A 23,316-nucleotide genomic window follows, 5' to 3' on the forward strand; every position below is an offset into this window, starting at 1 on the left:
CCTCAAATAATTTATTATTGTCATGGATTCATATGTGTTAGTCAAGGCATAGAGAGTAAATGCAATGTAATGTGTTTGATTTCTTTCTTTGATTCTCTATGGTAAATGGATGCAAAGATTGTGTCAATACCTATCAGAACCTGCTCTATAGCTACTCAGGCAAATTGCTTGTTTTGAAGTCTATACCTTAATTAAGGAGAAGTGAACGCTGTTCACAAGTGATATTTAAAATTTTGAATTGGTTTTAAGGCGACAAAATTGCCCATATTTGAAGCTACCCAGAGAAAAAGTAAGTTGATAGAGCCGCATTTAGCAAACGTCTGCAGGGAGTTCCTAATTGCAACTGTGGAAATTTAGCATAGAGGCCCTATAGTAATCAAGAGGTTCATTTCCTTCACACTTATCACCCTGGCATGTGAGTCATGAGTGAAGAACAATACTGAAATTCGTATCACTGATGGTCGATTCGAATTTCTTCAGAGACGCTGGTATTGCGAAGCAGCTTGGCAGTCAGAAAGCCAAGATCTATGACCATTAACACAACTTACTGAGTCGAGCTACCAAAAGGATTTGATGTGTAAAGGTTTTCTTCCGATTTCGATAGAGAATTTTTTCTGGAAATTCGCAGCTCCATAAAATATAATCAGAAAAAAACGCTCACATACGCTAGCCCCTACCACGGTTAGAACTGACGACTGATTGAGCTGTTCTGATCCGAGACACGGGTGGTACCACCGAGCTACGGTCACACTACTGCCTGTACGCCACTCTCATCATGGTATTTGTCTCTCAGCCTCATAATGCATCGTGAAAGATAATAAAACTTGTCACTTATGTGAAGAAGAGCATTTCTTTAGGCAAAAAATTCAATTTTCTGTCTCAGTGTCTTAGTTTACATGAGGATAATCAATCAAGTGAATTTAGCGAGTCAGTTCAGTACCATACGCGGAAGTGATTGCACTGTCACAGTGTTGCCTAATGTTTGTGACGATGTTGCCAATTCTCAGCTGCGTTAGGAACATCTCTGTAGCGGCATGCGAGGAGAATCCCTTGCTCGTGTCATAGGAGGATATGGAGAGGAGGCGCGGGGTTTGGTTAATACGGAGCGTTTTCTCCTAGCAGTTGCGTCAAGCATTCAGGTGTATAATCTTCCATCACGATTACAGTTTCCTAAAAAATATATACTACTAAAACACTTACCTTGTTACTTTGTGACAAAAGATTATTTCAGTACAATAAAAAGTCTTTGGAAATCACTTATGCCCACCTGTCACAAAAGTAAGATAACAAACACTTTGCACCTCGAAATCGATTGCACCTATGTGCAGTCTTGTGACGTTTAAATAAATCGTCTAAAGGGCACTAAATCGTGGTTTCTGAATCGTTTATCGGCCGTACTCTGCCGCATTTCACTGGTTGGAAGGCAAAAGGCTTACTGCCAAAATTCACAGAAGGAAAAGTGGGGCAAAATGTCTCCCACTGGAAGGTCATGTTGTTTTATTTAAATGATTACAAAATCAGGTAAAACGAACAGTCAGGTTGTCAGTATAAGCACAATACTATTGTCAGTATGATGTTGCACTGCCCAGGGCCTGTAATGATAAAGGACCCATTTAGGTCAGGCATATTGTATACAGAAGTGAGCACCACTAAATTCTAATCCGTATGCATTGCATACACACAGAAATTACTGTTACAGAGTACTTATGGAGCCCAATGAGTGAATTGCGTATTTTCCGGTGAGAAAGAGCACTGGCAAACAGTCTTCGCTACATTAGGTTACTTAATCTGGTGTCACTCTGAGCTAGAATTTATGGCCAGCGACTAAGTGTAAGGTCAATGAGTCGGATGCGAGTTTTGCAACTGTGAAATACTTTCCTACATTATAGAAGCGAATATTAAATTTGAACTAATATAGCGAAAATTTTCTACTTGGATAGGTTAGAATGAAAATCTTTCTGTTTATTGCAAACGAAAACAATTGATTTTCTAAAACATTGTATGTCACATACAACTTGAAACAGGTCATATCGACCAAATCATATGGAAGAACTGACAGCGACGTATATCGGAAGGCAATAAGATCTGTTGCCTTTTGGTTTGACAGTACTCGATAGCCATTTCTAGGTGCAAGTAAATGAAGAAAGGCAGCGCGTTTTTCTTTATCAAGTAAGGTCTTCATCAGTTACTTTAGTTTTAATGTAATCTACGAGTAATAGCTGATGTATGATATTAACATGAAAAGGATTCCGTAGACAGGGAAAGAACCTGTTCTTGAGAAACTACTTCTATAGTGACCAAAGGCATCAAATGATCTTCAAGTACAGTGTTCTTATTTTTTTCATACTTCCACACAACTTTTTCCTGTTTTCTCGATTGACCTGCGTTCCGTTTTTCAAGGCCTATCCACTATGCCAACTTATAACTAAATCTGAGGGGGGCGCGATGGGGAGGTTCCCTTGTAAGAAATTTGATCAATTTGTGAAAATTTCAAAATGGCTTCACATCGAGCCTATGATGCCTAGAAGAGTCTTTACATCCTGCTGACATGAGAATAGCATGATCTCCGCTTCAGAAGCTTGCTTCTACTTAACCATTTAATATACTCGCGTTTTTTCCACCGTGACTAATTTTGTAAGCTAAGCACATCATTCGTTACAGCACACTCCTGCGGCTGTTAAATGTGGCCACAATGGTCTGGTGGGCCTCGTGATGACTGGGTATTGTGTGGTGTCCTTAGGTTAGTTAGGTTTAAGTAGTTCTAAGTCTAGGGGACTTATGACCATAGATGTTAAGTCCCATAGTGCTCAGAGCCATTTGTACCATTTGAATGGTCTGGTGGAATGAACTATCACAGGTGCAATACGTGGGTTCAGGCATTGACGTTTAATAGGCACAAACAGATTTACTTTACCCCTTGTAACATCAAGAGAAAGACGTTATAATCCAGAATCCGCATTAAACATCAAGTTCCTTCATTACCAAATGGGCAGAGCCGGTTTACGTTGGGAAAAGACATAGCGGAAGTCATGGTAAACAGAAACACAGTATCCAGTAAACTTACTTACATTAGAAAATTTTATTTTATTTGATGATCCAATAGCCATTTAAAGGAACAGGGTTCTTACTGTACTTGTACTTGACTGAACTAGAGACGTTGAAAAATTTGGTGCTGGACTGTGATCCGAATTCGTATCTCCTCTTTCGAGGATCTGAATCTCTCGGAACAGTATAGTTCAATCATTTCGTTCCTTTGCTCAAGACTGCAATCTTCTCTAGGTCTCCTCCAAAGGTAAGTAGTTGGGTACGAATCCTGATCCAGTACAAAAATATTCATAATTTCATTTCATGCCCTATCACCTGTTAGTGAAAATTAACGTACATTTTTAATGTCTGTTCATGTGTTGCCAACAGTCGCAATAGGTGTCGTTATGTCTGGCCAAACACGCACACATCTTACTATTGTTGAATAAGCAACTGATACTTAAGCTATATTCGTGGATGCACGGTAGGTGTGCAGTTCGATTGTCGCTTAGGCACAAAAGTTTGTATTCTTATTTTAGACTCAAACACCTAGCAGCTGGTAAGAAAAACCGATACGAAACATTTCATTTTACTTAGTTAACAATCCGATTACGGGTTGGGTTCGTATCTCCGTCACAGAACTTCACATCATGCACTTCATCTTTAAATGCATGCTCACTTTGTTACTTCAGAATAGAGGTATATCACATATCTTTCGTGGTTAGTTAACAGGGATGAAAGGGTCTTGATAGAAGTCCCGGTTTATTACAAAAACTGTCGTCTTTTATTTACAAGTTTAAATTTGGTTACTGGTATTGGCAAAAATTTCGGTAATTCATGACTCTTCATGGCTAGTCATCAATATGATATGATTAGATTAGATTACATTAGATTAATTCTTGTTTCATCGATCATGAACACGATATTTCGTAATGATGAGGAACGTGTCATTTTAATGAATGATTTCTTTACATACCATGACTCAATTTCTTTACAATTTTTTACTCTCTCTCTCTCTCTCTCTCTCTCTCTCTCTCTCATTCTTTTTGATTTTTATGTCTCTCTCTCTCTCTCTCTCTCTCTCTCTCTATGTCACACACACACACATTCTTTTTTTATTTTTATTAGTTTGTTGCGCTCGACCATCGCCGAGGCCCGAAAACGTCTGTGAATGAGTTTCTTAGTTTTGAGTACACTTACGAAAGAAATATAAAAAAAACCTATGAGAGTTACTGATTTATGGTGCTTAGTTTGCAGTCAGTTCTGAGTATTTTCAGTAACTACGCTAAAGTCCCTAAACCTAGTTACAGAAATGCGAATCAGACGCATTACGTATTCCAGGCCGTAGCAGTCGCGACTTGGAGACACCAGTTATGGTCACTTCCCAGCCTTCTATAAGATCACATCGGTTAGTCTTCTTCCTGCTGGTATTGTAACTGAGATTTGGCAACAAGCCAATGTATATTTGGCAACTCTGTGATTGACGAGTTACTTCCTGGTGTGCACGGAATTAAGCCTCAAAGTTCACTTGATTTTACCTGTCATTTCCATTGAATAATCTGAGTTATTATCGCTTGAGGTGTAACAAAAGATTGTAAATTTACGATTTTCAGCCCAGGAAAGTCGTTGCACGTGGAAATCGCAACTAATCTCGTCCTTCAAATAGCGGTTTACGAGTTCTAGCTACTATTCGTCTCGTAAGAGGAAGCTAAGCCACATACTTCTCCGCCAGCTCTGTGGTAACGTCCTGACCTGTGAAAAGGCGTCTGTTATGGTTCGCAGTTCCAGTCTCACTGAGTGTAGCGTTTCTATCCCTTCTGTGAAAGAGCTACAAACAGTCAGATCAAACATCGATAAGGAAATCGCAAGAAAATACTTTCGGCTCATAGTGCAATGGTGAAAAACTTACAATGCTGCACAACAGGTAACGCCTCTTTCCGCTGCTGACAAGCAAATTTTGGGTTTCTAGGAATACATAAATTTATTTATGAAATGCCACATTTGCATACCTCTTGAGTAAGACACAGCATACCAATTAAACACAGAGCCAATCAAAATCTAAGTGAGTAGTATTTTACTAATTCGTGACGATAGAGGCACGCTCGTGTACAGATACTCAGTTTTATAAAAACAGACTTTCGACGTAAGGTTATTGTGGGTAGCTTTATTACATTTATTATAATACAGCTCACAATTTTCGTAAGGTTTCCTTGTAGTAAACATGAGAGAGAAATTAATAATCAACGATATATGCGAATTCTCTGATGTTATCTATAACAGTCTGAAAATGCACAGGCGGTTTATTGATTACATGCATGTAGAAAACTTGTTCTGAGTTAAAACTGCCAAACAAGGTTTGAAGAAGAATAAAATGCCGATACCAGACGACAGCTAATGTAGAAAATACTTTTCCGACGTATTTTGGCACGATGCGCTCTCCCCATACATAATACAAAAGCTTCGAGATGCATCTGCTGCCTGGCTGTCTATTAAACCTGAAAAGAATAAAATGTCGCAGAAGTTAGCCATTTTCCCACATGCGACTATTTTGGGTTGAGAAGTGAAGAGAATTATGTTACAAGTTCCATTAGATTGATAACTTTAGCAGACAGCAGAATTGCGTTTTAAAAAAATATAGCAGTGAATGTACTCGAATTCGAGACATCTTATCTACCGCGCGCGACACGTAGCTATAACAGCTCCAGAAGTCAGGAACAATTCCTCCAAAACTTCTGCATTCCACAACGCTGTGGGATAATGCATATGGCCACGTCAAGACTTATGAGAGACAAACAGTTATATTTCTTTTGCACTGCACGACGTTTTCAACAAACAGATAGCGCTCAGTAGCTCAAGTGGAAAGGAACACTTCCTATTTAAATTTCTGCATCCTACACTGTTGGCAGTTCTGTGTAGGTGCAGTTACGTGATTTTATTTCGGTGGTTACAAAATAAAGTTGAATGTATGCACTGGGTAGCCGAGACATCTAGTTCATGGTGATTCGGTCAACCAAGTAAATGAATTTACTGAACATGCTGCAAATTGATACGGGGAGCCTGTGTGTTAGAATTCTCAGCCAGTGTGGCACAACGGCGTTATGATAGAAAAATGAGCCAGTGAGGATTTGGTGGTCTGTTGGGCTGATGATAGGTTCATATATCTATGGTCTGGGTTCGATTCCAACTTCGGTCAGTGATTTTAGATAGGGAGAGACAGATTTCTTTCTCTTCTAGCTACACCAAGTAAAGAAGATATAATGGTATTGCGGTCTGAAATTCACTTTAGAAATGATATTCCTTCTCTACCAAGTAGACGTTAGGTTGAGCCACAATAAAGTCTGGAGTGGCGACATACAGAAACTCTATCACCAGTAGCCTTTCTTATACTAGTTATTTATTTCTAGTAACGAAACAAACGCCATGTATGATCGCAGGACACTTATTCTATCTTTTATCTGAGCTTCTGTATGTCGATAAAATTGGTTCTGAACTGGGAATGCAACTCAGACCGCCCTTAACGCGGAATTTGTTCCCTTCGTGACAATACAGCTCGGCTACTATTTGTTGTTTGTTCAAAACTGCAGATTCCTCAACATCTCCACATATTACGCGTGAATGGGTTCGAATCCTGGCCCGGCGCTAAAGATTTCATTATGTATTACCAAGATCTACCATGAGAACACCTATCTGCTGGTGGATAATAATTTCGATGCTTAATGTATTTTCATTCGTTGTCCACACTAACGATATTTGACGTTCTTGACTCCCAATGAGACACAGAACTACTTGCGAGACCACTGTAAGTTCAAGATGTTATTCCGAGCTGCTGGTGGAGAAAAATTTGGTAGCTGGCGTCTCTTTGTGTGTAGTCAACAACGATATGTGTCGGGCTCTATTCCCAGTCAGCAGTGAACTCTTCGTCATATTATTTCTAGTTCAAACATGCTCACATGTCGCTGCTGGTGCAACAGACACATATTTAACGTTCGTTTTCTGTAGAATATAACAGCGATAGGTGCCGGGTTGGAGTCCTAGGAAGGGAAAAATTAATGTTTCGTCTCGTCATTTCAGATAAAACATCTAGCTACTGCCAAGAAAATGCGATATGTCACAGTTGATTGTGCTTCGATATCTATCTTATTAGGCTCTGGGTTCCAATCCCTGTCCAACACAAAGGTTTACCTCACGGCATTCCAAGTAAGTTACTTGTTAAGAAACAATATTTAACATCTCTCGTAGTTCGTTAACAGGGACAATAGGTGCTGGGTAGGAATTCGCGTCCGATAAAAATGTTTGCGTCATGTAATTTAAGGTTGATATTTGCCAATTGATACTGTCTGAATATGAGGTATATCACTCTCTGTATGCCTAATCAGGAATGACTGTTACTTTCCCTCAGTCACGAAATCTTTGCTTAGTCTGCATGACCTGGGTTTGAATCCATATGCGGAACGAGACGGTTCGTCGTGTCATTTGAAGTTCATACATATTCTCAACTAGCTGCTCGTGTATAACTAAAATTTTTAATGTCATTTTGTGTTTAATAATAAATACGGTATGTTACTTTGAAAAGGAAATCATGAATACGACGAACTTACTACGTGCATTACCTATCTGACGTAATAATTAGAGTGGTAACATTTCAGGTATGTCATTTATTGTAATAAATGTGAGCTTACAGTACTTAAGGACAGTATTATCTGCGATAAGGTGTTCCCTGATATTTGTAGTATCGTAGTATTACTTTACATCTTGAGTTATTGCGATACAGAGCAGCGTTTTCTAGTGGTGACTTGTTGGAACTATTTTCAATAGCCAAACGATTGTACCAAGGAGCGATTAGTGGACCTGCTAGACAGCTGCGTTATGTGGGTTGCATGCGAATCCGGCGAAATGCAATTCAGGTCGTTCGGATACTTTTGAGCACGACTGTACATATGCATATGTAATTTAATTTCATGATATGTCTGTATTAGCCATACGCTAAATAAAATAGTTTCTTGTTTGTACGAAAATTAATAATTTCATATGAAAACTGAATTTTATTGAACAGTTCTTTATTATTACAGTCAGCAAATAGTTTGTTATCAAATAATTAAAAGTAACATCATATTTGAAAAACGAGAAGTGCACTAAAGCCTCGATTATATGGTTTGCGACCCTCCAGTCCTCCACACTATACAGCTGTCAGCCTTCACAATATCGCAGATTTTTAAATGCATTGCAATGGGGCGTCCGCTTCGGTCCCTCTAGTACAATGTACAAATCTGTTGGATAATGAAAAGGGTGGATTTCCTTCTGCACCAAATGCATCGTTTCACGCTTCGTGCAACTAAACATTATAAAATTTTTACTTACTTCAATACACACAGACGTGATCGCATTTAAGTTGTTTATTTCTATTTTCGGATGACCTGTTTCGATCCTCTAAGAGAGATCTTATATTCCTCGATGACCGTAGGAACCGCTGACGTGGAGCGAGTCTATCTTTGCGGGGGTGGAGGACAGTGTTCTTAGAGGAACTATGAATGTGAGTGAGTTGTGTTAAACAAAAACGAATAGAGTCAAGAGCAGTTTCATTTTTCGGGTATATTGGCCGTCGTCAACAGTAGCTACAGTGCCCTTGCACCAGTTCGCTGGCGTATTTCATTCGTATTATCTGAAGTATTTTCCATCACATCTTTGGTAGGGCTGACATTTTCAGCTGTGTTTGTTTTCACACTTTTGACAATCCTGAGCTTAGTTGTCAGCGAAACGCCAGGAAACTGTCGCCGATAGCTAGTTCCTAAGAGACGAACCTGCAGGGATATCTATATAGACGGACGCGAAATCCTGAACGTTTTTATACAAGGAAGATCTGTTTTTATTGGTATGTACGCTCTAGGTCTTCTTCTTTCTTCTTTTGTTGGTATCTTTGTCCCGCGGTTTCGCAGAGACGGCATGGTTAGGGACGGATTTGGCAAGGTTAATTTAAGGTGTTGCCGGTTCCCCTTGCTGTCGCCACTCCATACCCCTTAGAACGGAATTAGTGTACCCCAGCTGTCCGCGTCTAGTGTAATCCATGGAATAGTGCGAATGTGTTTAGATGTCTGAAAGTCGTGTAACTGAAGCGGGACGTGGGGACCAGCCCAGTATTCACCTAATGGGATGTGGAAAACCGGCTAAAAACCACATGCAGGCTGGCTGGCACACTAGCCTTCGTCTGTAATCTGCCTGGCGGATTCGATCTAGGTACGTGTGGTCCAGGTGTTGTTGTTGTTGTGGTCTTTAGTCCTGAGACTGGTTTGATGCAGCTCTCCATGCTACTCTATCCTGTGCAAGCTTTTTCATCTCCCAGTACCTACTGCAGCCTACATCCTTCCGAATCTGCTTAGTGTATTCATCTCTTGGTCTCCCTCTACGATTTTTACCCTCCACGCTGCCCTCCAATACTAAATTGGTGATCCCTTGATGCCTCAGAACATGTCCTACCAACCGATCCCTTCTTCTGGTCAAGTTGTGCCACAAGCTCCTCTTCTCCCCAATCCTATTCAATACTTCCTCATTAGTTATGTGATCTACCCACCTTATCTTCAGCATTCTTCTGTAGCACCACATTTCGAAAGCTTCTATTCTCTTCTTGTCCAAACTATTTATCGTCCATGTTTCACTTCCATACATGGCTACACTCCAACAAATACTTTCAGAAATGACTTCCTGACACTTAAATCAATACTGGATGTTAACAAATTTCTCTTCTTCAGAAACGCTTTCCTTGCCATTGCCAGCCTACATTTTATATCCTCTCTACTTCGACCATCATCAGTTATTTTGCTCCCCAAATAGCAAAACTCCTTTACTACTTTAAGTGCCTCATTTCCTAATCTAATTCCCTCAGCATCACCCGACTTAATTAGACTACATTCCATTATCCTTGTTTTGCTTTTGTTGATGTTCATCTTATATCCTCCTTTCAAGACACTGTCCATTCCCTTCAACTGCTCTTGCAAGTCCTTTGCTGTCTCTGACAGAATTACAATGTCATCGGCGAACCTCAAAGTTTTTACTTCTTCTCCATGAATTTTAATACCTACTCCGAATTTTTCTTTTGTTTCCTTTACTGCTTGCTCAATATACAGATTGAACAACATCGGGGAGAGGCTACAACCCTGTCTTACTCCCTTCCCAACCACTGCTTCCCTTTCATGCCCCTTGACTCTTATAACTGCCATCTGGTTTCTGTACAAATTGTAAATAGCCTTTCGCTCCCTGTATTTTACCCCTGCCACCATTAGAATTTGAAAGAGAGTATTCCAGTCAACATTGTCAAAAGCTTTCTCTAAGTCTACAAATGCTAGAAACGTAGGTTTGCCTTTCCTTAATCTTTCTTCTAAGATAAGTCGTAAGGTCAGTATTGCCTCACGTGTTCCAGTGTTTCTACGGAATCCAAACTGATCTTCCCCGAGGTTGGCTTCTACTAGTTTTTCCATTCGTCTGTAAAGAATTCGTGTTAGTATTTTGCAGCTGTGACTTATTAAGCTGATAGTTCGGTGATTTTCACATCTGTCTACACGTGCTTTCTTTGGGATTGGAATTATTATATTCTTCTTGAAGTCTGAGGGTATTTCGCCTGTTTCATACATCTTGCTCACCAGACGGTACAGTTTTGTCAGGACTGGCTCTCCCACGGCCGTCAGTAGTTCCAATGGAATATTGTCTACTCCGGGGGCCTTGTTTCGACTCAGGTCTTTCAGTGCTCTGTCAAACTCTTCACGCAGTATCATATCTCCCATTTCATCTTCATCTACATCCTCTTCCATTTCCATAATATTGTCCTCAAGTACATCGCCCTTGTATAGACCCTCTATATACTCCTTCCACCTTTCTGCTTTCCCTTCTTTGCTTAGAACTGGGTTTCCATCTGAGCTCTTGATATTCATACAATTCGTTCTCTTATCTCCTAAGGTCTCTTTAATTTTCCTGTAGGCGGTATCTATCTTACCCCTAGTGAGATAGGCCTCTACATCCTTACATTTGTCCTCTAGCCATCCCTGCTTAGCCATTTTGCACTTCCTGTCGATCTCATTTTTGAGACGTTTGTATTCCTTTTTGCCTGTTTCACTTACTGCATTTTTATATTTTCTCCTTTCATCAATTAAATTCAATATTTCTTCTGTTACCCAAGGATTTCTACTAGCCCTCGTCTTTTTACCTACTTGATCCTCTGCTGCCTTCACTACTTCATCCCTCAAAGCTACCCATTCTTCTTCTACTGTATTTATTTCCCCCATTCCTGTCAATTGCTCCCTTATGCTCTCCCTGAATCTCTGTACAACCTCTGGTTCTTTTAGTTTATCCAGGTCCCATCTCCTTAAATTCCCACCTTTTTGCAGTTTCTTCAGTTTTAATCTACAGGTCATAACACATAGATTGTGGTCAGAGTCCACATCTGCCCCTGGAAATGTCTTACAATTTAAAACCTGGTTCCTAAATCTCTGTCTTACCATTATATAATCTATCTGATACCTTTTAGTATCTCCAGGGTTCTTCCATGTATACAACCTTCTTTCATGATTCTTAAACCAAGTGTTAGTTATGATTATGTAGTGCTCTGTGCAAAATTCTACCAGGCGGCTTTCTCTTTCATTTCTGTCCCCCAATCCATATTCACCTACTATGTTTCCTTCTCTCCCTTTTCCTACACTCGAATTCCAGTCACCCATGACTATTAAATTTTCGTCTCCCTTCACAATCTGAATAATTTCTTTTATTTCATCACACATTTCTTCAATTTCTTCGTCATCTGCAGAGCGAGTTGGCATATAAACTTGTACTACTGTAGTAGGTGTGGGCTTCGTATCTATCTTGGCCACAATAATGCGTTCACTATGCTGTTTGTAGTAGCTTACCCGCATTCCTATTTTCCTATTCATTATTAAACCTACTCCTGCATTACCCCTATTTGATTTTGTGTTTATAACCCTGTAGTCACCTGACCAGAAGTCTTGTTCCTCCTGCCACCGAACTTCACTAATTCCCACTATATCTAACTTCAACCTATCCATTTCCCTTTTTAAATTTTCTAACCTACCTGCCCGATTAAGGGATCTGACATTCCACGCTCCGATCCGTAGAATGCCAGTTTTCTTTCTCCTGATAACGACATCCTCTTGAGTAGTCCCCGCCCGGAGATCCGAATGGGGGACTATTTTACCTCCGGAATATTTTACCCAAGAGGATGCCATCATCATGTAATCATACAGTAAAGCTGCATGCCCTCGGGAAAAATTACGGCTGTAGTTTCCCCTTGCTTTCAGCCGTTCGCAGTACCAGCACAGCAAGGCCGTTTTGGTTATTGTTACAAGGCCAGATCAGTCAATCATCCCTTGCAACTACTGAAAAGGCTGCTGCCCCTCTTCAGGAACCACACGTTTGTCTGGCCTCTCAACAGATACCCCTCCGTTGTGGTTGCACCTACGGTACGGCTATCTGTATCGCTGAGGCACGCAAGCCTCCCCACCAACGGCAAGGTCCATGGTTCATGGGGGGGTGGGGGGGGGGGTCCAGGTAATGAACAATTATAGAATTTTAATATAGGCGCTACAGTCTGGAACCGCACGACCGCTCCGGTCGCAGGTTCGAATCCTGCCTCGGGCATGGATGTGTGTGATGTCCTTAGGTTAGTTAGGTTTAAGTAGTTCTAAGTTCTAGGGGACTTATGACCACAGAAGTTGAGTCCCATAGTGCTCAGAGCCATTTGAACCAATTTTAATATACCTGAACATTTTGTTATTCCGGAATTTCACGATGTTATTCCAGATTGTCCAGAGCCCATTCTATGCCGACAAGAATTTCAATTGTACTTAGACGCCCCAGCAATGTCTCATCCGCTGACATCCATTTGTTTGAACCATTGTACCTTATACAAAATACTATTTTTTTTGGGAAGTATTTGTTGTATTGGTCTCAACAGCAATAATTATTTTAAAAAATATACATTTGTGGCATTTCTTATGACAATATGTCGTCTGTTATCAAAACTGTGTTAGTTTTTAGGTCATATAAATATTTTTCGCATGTAGTGGTTTGTATCATTATCAACGAATATTTTACGGTGTTAGACACATCAATTGCATATGAAACACATGTTATACACATCAGTTTCACGAGAAATACATGACAAAGTTAGATGACGATAAATAATTTTTGCTAGTTCGATCTGCCGGTAGTCTGTCGGCAGACATCGTATTTAAAACAATGCAGCAGGCAAGTCCAGGAAGTTCTTTGTCTCAGCAGTGTAGAATCATATCGGTCATAATATCTGCAGCTCGTGAGCCATATCAGTACATCACGCAGCGCGCACAGATAATGCTTACAGGAAACCATTTAAACCTTTCTTTGGTCTTGACAAGGCTAATCTCTATATAGTAAACTGTTCTGATAGACTATAGCCTCATTCTGACAGAACAAACATGCTAGCATCACATTATTAGGCTATTTTCAGTTTTCAGTTTCAAGTGTCGCCATTACCAGTGACTATCTTTCGTCAGTGGTGTCGATCATTCCAGGGGAGCGGCAAATTCACCAACGCGCATTAACAAAGGAAGACTGGAGTAACCACGTTAATATTAGTGGAAACTAAGAGTGATGACAAAAGACCGTCATTTCACATTTGAAATGAATATAAAATTATCGACATCTTGTTTCTTATGTAAATAAGTTATACAGAACTGCAACCAGTCACTTTTTTGAATAATTATGTTTTATTCCATGAACCGGTTTTCGAACCTTTTCAGGTTCATCTTCAGATGGTTTCAGGAAGTTACATCATTACTGGTAGTAGCATAATGCTGGGTGCTGGCTTGCGACAGTATAGGCGGCTTTTTTCGGTTAGTGTCCATCTGTCTGCCTCCATTTTGATGTCCAATAGTTATATAAGGACACACACTTCCACACAAACTATATTAATTTACACTTTGACAGCGAGACTTTTCCAGCATCCAGCTGGAACAGCAGCAACAGTTGTAAAGCGCATGCTTCCTGAAACCATCTGAAGATGAACCTGAAAAGGTTCGAAAACCGGTTCATGGAATAAAACATAATTATTCAAAAAAATGACTGGTTTCAGTTCTGTATAACTTATTTACATTTAATATACAGGCACGGTTCTAAAATATCCGTAATGGATAAGCATAATCTTCGAACTGTTCGTGCAGGTGGTTGTTGTCTTGGAAACGTCCCCATCTGTTGACTCAGGGATCGAGACGTGGCTGCACGATCCATTACCGCTATGCGGATAAGAAGCCTGCCATCTCGACTGCTAGTGATACGAGGCCTTTGGGATTCAGCACGGCGTTCCGTATTACCCTCCTGAACCCACCGATTCCATATTCTGCTAACAGTCATTGGATCTCGACCAACGCGAGCAGGAATGTCGCGATACGATAAACCGCAATCGCGATAGGCTACAATCCGACCTTTATCAAAGTCGGAAACGTGATGGTACGCATTTCTCCACCTTACACGAGGCATCACAACAACGTTTCACCAGGCAACGCCGGTCAACTGCTGTTTGTGTATGAGAAATCGGTTGGAAACATTCCTCGTGTCAGCACGTTGTAGGTGTCGCCACCGGCGCCAACCTTGTGTGAATGCTCTGAAAAGCTAGTCATTTGCATATTACAACATCGTCTTCCTGTCGGTTAAATTTCGAGTCTGTAGCACGTCATCTTCGTGGTGTAGCAATTTTAATGGCCAATAGTGTACTTCTCAGTTATTTTAGACTGTACTCCTGATGATAGTTAGACAGAACAAATGTCAGTGGTCGTTTGTTTCGGTAATTAAAAAAGAGTGAAAGACATTAAGCCCCGAGCATTTTTTGTTCCCTGCGGCGCTCAGTCGTTAAACCTTATCGTGAATGATGCAGCGCAGTGCTGTCCTATTGCTCTCTACTTTTTCTGCACTGTTCAAGGACTTTTCAATTACTCTTCTGCGTCTACCTGTCAACATGTTAATTTGATGAAACATGTCTCTACGTAACCTAAATGTAAAACCTCTAAGCGGCAGTCCTTGGGAAAGCCAAATAGATGCTTTGATGTCTCTTAGATACTACATTTTATGAGTGTATGATGCTAGTATGACGCGATTCTATTTATGAAGCGAGCGAAAATTCTAAACTAGATGCTTTGGGAACAAAGAGCGCCACTGGTACGGCAAGAAAGCTGCAGGAACTCAGATTTCTTTGATATACAGTAGTCTAGTATGAAATTACGTTTAAGAAAAATCACGTAGCAAAGCTCTCCGAGAACTACCGCTAATCTGTAGAGTGCTGTCGATCCAATTGAAAGCATTTCTAGTTTTTTTGAAGGAGACGAGATCTTTGCAAAAAAAAAAAAAAAAAAAAAAAAAAAAAAAAAGATTCGTCCCAAGAGAGCAACTAATCAATTTATCTATGAGTCTAACAAAGAACCTTTGATGAAGCTGAACGGTCCTTTAAGGAAAATTTTTTCTACTTTATATTCGATACAGCTATCTGCTCACTAAAAGATAGATTTGAGATTACGAATCGTCATAATAAGAGCTTCAGCTTTCTATACTGCTATGCAGACCTGGGATGATGGAAAACTGAAAGCTCCATGCATAGCCTTTGAGACTGTGTTAAGTCATGGTGATGAATGTAACATTAGTGGAAAAGAACTATGCGATGATGATTTGATCTTAGCACCCATTATTCCTGCTGGAAGGTCTGCATAAAATTCATTATCTTATACAACAAAAAGCAATTTAATTGACATTTTCCCCAATGCCTTCGTCAGCTTACGAATTCTCCTGCCTTTGTTAACATCTGTAGCAAGTGGTGAAAGGAGTTTTTCAAAACTAAAGTTGATAAAGATATACCTGAGACTAACACTGTCTCAAGAACGATTGTATGGACTGTCAACTACAGGCATTCAAAGTGGTGCACTAAAGACAGTAGATTCAGATTCTATTTTTAAAGATTTTATTAAGTTGAAGGCAAAAAAAAAAAAACAAAAAAAACAAAAAAAATCAGTACAATGTTTCTGTCTAAGGAAAAATTTGTGATTATCTATACTGAACAACCGTAGGATTTACATATGACTTTATTAATACGATATTTCTTTCTCAGTAAGTTTTACCGAGTTTATCAGTTTATAAATATTTTCATGGAAAATTTCCTAAATTTAAACAGTTGCTTATGAGTTTTCTTCAAATAATCCGCAAGCCACCCAATGGTGTGTGGCGGAGGGCACTTTACGTGCCACTGTCATTACCTCCCTTTCCTGTTCCAGTCGCGTATGGTTCGCGGGAAGAACGACTGTCTGAAAGCCTCCGTGCGCGCTCTAATCTCTCTAATTTTACATTCGTGATCTCCTCGGGAGGTATAAGTAGGGGGAAGCAATATATTCGATACCTCATACACAAACGCACCCCCTCGAAACCTGGCGAGCAAGCTACACCGTGATGCAGAGCGCCTCTCTTGCATAGTCTGCCACTTGAGTTTGTTAAACATCTCCGTAACGCTATCACGGTTACCAAATAACCCTGTGACGAAACGCGCCGCTCTTCTTTGGATCTTCTCTATCTCCTCCGTCAACCCGATCTGGCAGGGCTCCCACACTGGTGAGCAATACTCAAGTATAGGTCGAACGAGTGTTTTGTAAGCCATCTCCTTTGTTGATGGACTACATTTTCTAAGGACTCTCCCAATGAATTTCAACCCGGTACCCGCTTTACCAACAATTAATTTTATATGATCATTCCACTTCAAATCGTTCCGCACGCATACTCCCAGATATTTTACAGAAGTAACTGCTACCAGTGTTTGTTCCGCTATCATATAATCATACAATAAAGGATTCTTCTTTCTATGTATTCGCAATACATTACATTTGTCTATGTTAATGGTCAGTTGCCACTCCCTGCACCAAGTGCCTATCCGCTGCAGATCTTCCTGTATTTCGCTACAATTTTCTAATGCTGCAACTTCTCTGTATACTACAGCATCATCCGCGAAAAGCCACACGCTTCCAATGTGCGTTCACCGCGATGTCGCCAAACACGGATGCGACCATCATAATGCTGTAAACAGAACCTGGATTCATCCGAAAAAATGACGTTTTGCCATTCGTGCACCCAGGTTCGTCGTTGAGTACCATCGCAGGTGCTCCTGTCTGTGATGCAGCGTCAAGGGTAACCGCAGCCATCGTCGCCGAGCTGATAGTCCATGCTGCTGCAAATGTCGTCGAACTGTTCGTGCAGGTGGTTGTTGTCTTGGAAACGTCCCCATCTGTTGACTCAGGGATCGAGACGTGGCTGCACGATCCGTTACAGCCATGCGGATAAGATGCCCGTCATCTCGACTGCTAGTGATACGAGGCCGTTGGGATTGAGCACGGCGTTCCGTATTACCCTCCTGAACCCACCGATTCCATATTCCACTAACAGTCATTGGATCTCGACCAAAGCGAGCAGAAATGTCGCGATACGATAAACCGCAATCGCGATAGGCTACAATCCGACCTTTATAAAAGTCCGAAACGTGATGATACGCGTTTCTCCTCCTTACACGAGGCATCATAGCAACGCCGGTCAACTGCTGTCTGTGTATGAGAAATCGGTTGGAAACCATCATGTCAGCACGTTGTAGGTGTCACCGCCGGCGCCAACCTTTTGTGAATGCTCTGATAAGCTAATCATTTGCATATCACAGCATCTTCTTCCTGTCGGTTAAATTTCGCGTCTGTAGCACGTCATCTTCGTGGTGTAGCAATTTTAATGGCCAGTAGTGTATTTGATGCTATAATGATTCAGTTAAACGCCAGGTTTGATTCGCTGCCTGACTTAAAGTTTATTGAAATTTATGACTCAAAGACGTTATCGAGTATTGCAGATGTGTTTCCAGTGGAGGTATTTGAAAGATTAATGACAATATACATGGAAAGTTCTTTTCATGCTATTAGATTAAAATCTCGAGTGTGGGCTATTTTTACGTCAGAGCATCTTACAGCCAAGTCTGTGAACGAAATACACGGTTTCCTGTATCGAAATTTCCTTGAAACTGGACTTCCAGAATTCTATTAACTGTGAACTGATTTTAATCTTCCCCACTACATCATCAGTCGAACGTTCGCTGTCAGCACTGAAAAGAATGAATACCTTCATTGGGAATGCACAAGGACAAAGTCATCTTTCCCACTCCCGATCGTGTCCACAGAAAAGAACCTGTTGGTGCAGACCAAAGTTCAAAATTTATTTTTCGATTTCATTACTGAGGAGTTTTGCAAGAATAACTGCAGAGCGGTGTTCCAATACAGAGCAAATAACGGTGAGTGGGCAGTCATACACATACATACACATACATACAACTGATAAGTTTCATGTTGCATGTCTTACCAGCATTTTCAGGATACGTCATTGACATACACCATTCGTGGGTATAAAGAGAAACTGTTGACTGAAATACACTGTTCGAAATTCTGAGGGTAGCAAGTATAAAATAGTTACCTAAAATTTATGTAAAACTTACACAGAAGCCAGACTGCATTTCTAAGAGTCGAAGAACATGAAAAGGAAGCAGTAGTTGAGAAGGGAGTGAGACAGTGTCGTAGTTTGTCCTTGATGTTATTCACTCTGTACACTGAGTAAGCTGTAAAGGAAACTAGGTAGTATACTAGAGAGGGAATTTGAGTTCAGTGAAAGAAATAAAAGCTTTGAGGTTCACCAGTGACACGTAAGAAGTTATAAGATAAACTCCAACAAAAGTTAACATAGCTAATGGAATGTATTCGAATTAAATAAGGCGATGCTGCGTAAATTACGTGAGAGATTGAGACACTAAAAGTTCTAGAGGAGTTTTGCTATTTGGTCAGCAGAAGACTGATGATGGCCGAAGCAGAGAGATAGAAAATGCATCCTGGCAACAGCAGGAAAACTGGTTCTGAAAAAGCACATTTTGTTAACATATAACACAGAGTTTCCTGAATGTATTTGCTAGAGTGTAGCCTTGTAGAAAAGTGTAAAGAGAAGGAAAAGCAGTTCAGACAAAAGGAGCATAAAAGTTTTTGTAGTACATTGGTCCGGAAGAATTCTGAAGATCAAATGGATGTTTCAAAAAGGACATTATACGAGGTACCTTCAAGAAAGTAAGTCACACATGTCGTCCCATGCTAAGACTTTTGCGCAACAAGAGTGACGCATTGCCAGAAGAGAGTAAATTTGCTGGTTTTCCTGCTGAGACATTTCTGCTGCGGTACAGATCATCACAGGCGGGAGGGGAACGGGGAGGGGGGGGGGTTAAATCTCACGGAGACACCAAACGCGGCACAATACGATTCTTGTGGGATAAACACCTAAATTGCACACAGATTCGCAGTGAAATTTTTTCGGCGTGTGAGCCAAATACAGTGTCACGTCTGTCCGTGGTGAAACGTGCGTAATACTGATCGAGAAATAGGGCCGTGGCATCGATCACGGACGACAATGATTGGGTAATGGGCACACTATTTCGCATCTGTCACAGATGTCCCGATGATGAGGACGTTCACAAGGCTGTCCTTGAATAGCTTCCTTGGCAAAGGAGCAATTTCTGTTGTAGGCTAGTTGAACGATGGGTAGAACATTCCGAGCCAACTTCCTTGCCGCAGTGGTAAACCAGGTTCCCGTCAGATCACCGAAGTTACGCGCTGTCGGGCTGGGCTAGCACTTGGATGGGTGTCTGCCGAGCGCTGTTGGCAAGCGGGGTGCACTCAGCCCTCGTGAGGCAAACTGAGGAGCTACTTGTTTGAGAAGTAGCGGCTTCGGTCTCGGAAACTGACATACGGCCGGGAGAGCGATGTACTGACAACATGCCTCTCCATATCCGCATCCAGTGAAGCCTGTGGCTGAGGATGACACGGCGGACGGTCGGTACAGTTGGGCTTCATGGCCGGTTCGGGAGGAGTTTAGTTTCTAGTTTAGAACATTCCGACCGTTGTTTACAGAGACATGGTGACTACGTTGAAAAATAGTGACATGTACACTGATCAGCCAGAATATTATGATCACCTGCCTAATAGCCGGGATGTCCACCTTTGGCACGGATAACAGCGGCGACGCGTCGTTGCGTGGAAGCAATGAGGCCTTGGTAGGTCGCTGGAGGGAGATGGCCCCACATCTCGCCGGCCGGGGTGGCCGAGCGGTTCTAGGTGCTACATTCTGGAACCGCGCGACCGCTGCGGTCGAAGGTTCGAATCCCGCCTCGGGCATAGGTGTGTGTGATGTCCTTAGGTTAGTTAGGTTTAAGTAGTTCTAAGTTCTAGGGGACTGATGACCTCAGAAGTTAAGTCCCATAGTGCTCAGAGCCATTTGAACCATTTTGAACCCCACATCTCCACACACAAGTCTCCTGGTAACCGTAAATTCTGGGGAGGGAGCGATGAGCTGTAACGCCACGTTCAGTCAGATCACTGATGTGTTCGATCGGGTTCAGATCTGGAGAGTGGGGGTGGGGGATGGGGGGGGGGGAGCACATCAATTGGAACTCGCCACTGTGTTCCTCGAACCACTCCATCACACTCATGGCTTTGTGACATGGCGCATTATCTTGTTGAAAAATGCCATTGCCGGCGGGAAACACGATTGCCACGAAGGTGTGTACGCGGTCTGCAACCAGTGTACGATACTCCTTGGCCATCATGGTACTTTACGCGAGCTCCACTGGATCCATAGATGCCCACATGAATGTTCCCCAGAGCATAATGGAGCTGCCGCCAGCTTGTCTCTGTCCCGCAGTACAGGTGTCAAGGAGCTGTTCCCCTGGAAGACGACGGATTCAGGCTCTCCCATCGGCATGATGAAGAAGGTGTCGGGATTGATCAGACCCTGCAACGCTTTGCCACTGCGCCAACCTCTTGCCACTGGTCACCTGCCCATTTCAACCGTAGTTGCTGATGTCGCGGTGTTAACATTAGCACACGCACGGGTCGTTGGAAGCAGAGTCCATCGTTAGGAGTGTTCCGTGCAGACACACTTGATCTCTACCCAGCGCTATAGTCTGATGTTAGTGACGCCACAGTTCGCCACCTATCCTGTTTTACCAATGACTCCATATCTATAATGGGGGGTGGCCGGACCCACGACGCCTGGATGGGGTTCACCCTGGTTTCGCCACGTGCTGAACACACTCACCACAGCACTCCTCGAACATCCTGCAAGTCGTGCAGTTTTCGAAATGCTCATGCCGAGAATCAGGGCCATCACAAACTGCCCTCGGCCAAACTCAGATAGGTCGCACGCGTTCCACATTCCACACAAGGACAGCACGCTCACTGATACTCCATGCACCGTGCGTCTGTCTGATTATCAGTCATTCCTAGCCAGGTGACGCTGTTATCGCCTGGATAGGTTCATATCGAAAGTAGATCGATGGTCATAATGTTCTGGCTGATCGGTGTACATGTGTCACTTTGAAGTTTAGTGCACCACTCAGTAAAAGTTACTTGGGCTGCCATAAAAATATGTAACTTACTTTTTGAAGCCCCTTCGTATAACAGCGTAAGCTGCTGTATGTCCTAACGTGCGATCGATTTCGGTCAAGGACCATTATCAATCACAGCTTGGTTCAAGTGCAAGAGTTACACATATAAGGCCAAAAACAGCGCAATGCAATAAAATTAATGTCTCCGAAATTTAAATAAAACAAACGTTATTAACATCCACATCTTTATTCTTCATGTCTGCATATCTGCAACACTCTGAATTGTAGCGTATAACATGGCAATGTGCAAAAAAATTGCGTCAGTGCGTGAGAAACAGCATTCTGTAATCGAATTCCGAATTCGAAGAATTTTCCCAAACATGGAGGACCATTTCCTTCAACATGACAATTCCAGACCACACATGGGTGCTACGATATCTACAAAAATCCGACGCCTTGGGTTCACTGTCATCGATTGTCCTCCATAAAGTTGCGATTTGGTCGCATCTGATTTTCACTTGTTTCCACGAGTTCAAGAACTCCGTGGGAGACTTCACTTTGATAGTGATGAAGCGGTGCAACCAGAGGTGAGGTTGTGGCACTGTCAACAATATAAGACATCCTACAGCGAAGGTATCAACAAACTGGTTTCTCGTTGGGAGAGGTGTTTCCGTCGCCAGAGACATTAACATCTAGACATGAAGAATAAAGATGTAGAATGTTAATAATGTTTGTTTTATTTACAGAATCCTTAAGAATTTTCATATAAAGAATTCGAAGGCATTACTTTTCAGCACGCCGTCGTATAATATTTGTACATGAGGGTTTGCCATACGGAGGTAGTGATATGGTTAAAAATGATTTAAACATATGATTTTGAACTGCGAGGAATTTTCACATCAGCGCTGCTCCGCTGCAGAGTGAAAAATCCATTCAAGAAACAGTCCTCCATGTTGCGGCCATGCCATGTCTGTGCAATATCCTTTGTTCCAGAGTGACAGTCCTGCAAGTTTTATGTGAAGTTGGAAAGGTAGGAGGTTAGGTATTGGCGGAAGTAAAGCTGGGAGGACTGGCCGTGAGTCTTGCTTGGGGAGCTCAGTCGGTAGAGCAGTTGCCCGCGAAAGGCAACGGTCCCGAGTTCGAGTCTAAGTCCGGCACAAAGCTCTGATCTGCCAGAAAGTTCTATATCAGCGCACATTCCGCTGCTGACTGAAAATTTCTTCTGGATGAATTATCAGTGTTAAATTTTTGACATTGTGTTATTTTTTGACGTATATATGTAACTTTTAGTCTTAAACCGAGCTGTTCTGGACAATGAACCCGTCGCACGTTAACACTTTCGATGCCCCCGCCCTGCTAGGCGTGGTAGCTCGGGAAACGGCGGGTGGCTGACTCCACCCCCAGCTTTTCCTGACTACTGGCGCCGTCTACCCTGTGTTTTGTTTACTGTGCGGGTTGGGTTTGCCTCATTACTTGCCGGGGCACTTTGCAGTGAACGTCGGTTGCTATTTAGCTGTTGGTTTATCTTTCTACCTTTCTGTGGTAAGAGCAAGTAAATGCATTTCTTTTCAATTTATCGTTCTTCACCTATAAAATAATTATTTTCAGCATAATTCCACAAAAATTTTAATTTTATAGACATGTCTCAAAACAGACGTGGACGTTAGAGGAATTAAAACACGTGACCTTGGATATTTTGTTTTGTTGCTTATTCTGTTTGCCCACTGCATACTGTACGTAAAAATCTAATCTTCGATATCATTGAGCCGTGGTAAAAATTGCTGTTTTGAACTGCGCGCCGCAGCGCGTAGTGTAAAGCAGTCGCCCTCCGTTTCTGG

This window comes from Schistocerca piceifrons, chromosome 7 (assembly GCF_021461385.2).
Source record: "Schistocerca piceifrons isolate TAMUIC-IGC-003096 chromosome 7, iqSchPice1.1, whole genome shotgun sequence".
Taxonomy (NCBI): Eukaryota; Metazoa; Arthropoda; class Insecta; order Orthoptera; family Acrididae; genus Schistocerca; species Schistocerca piceifrons.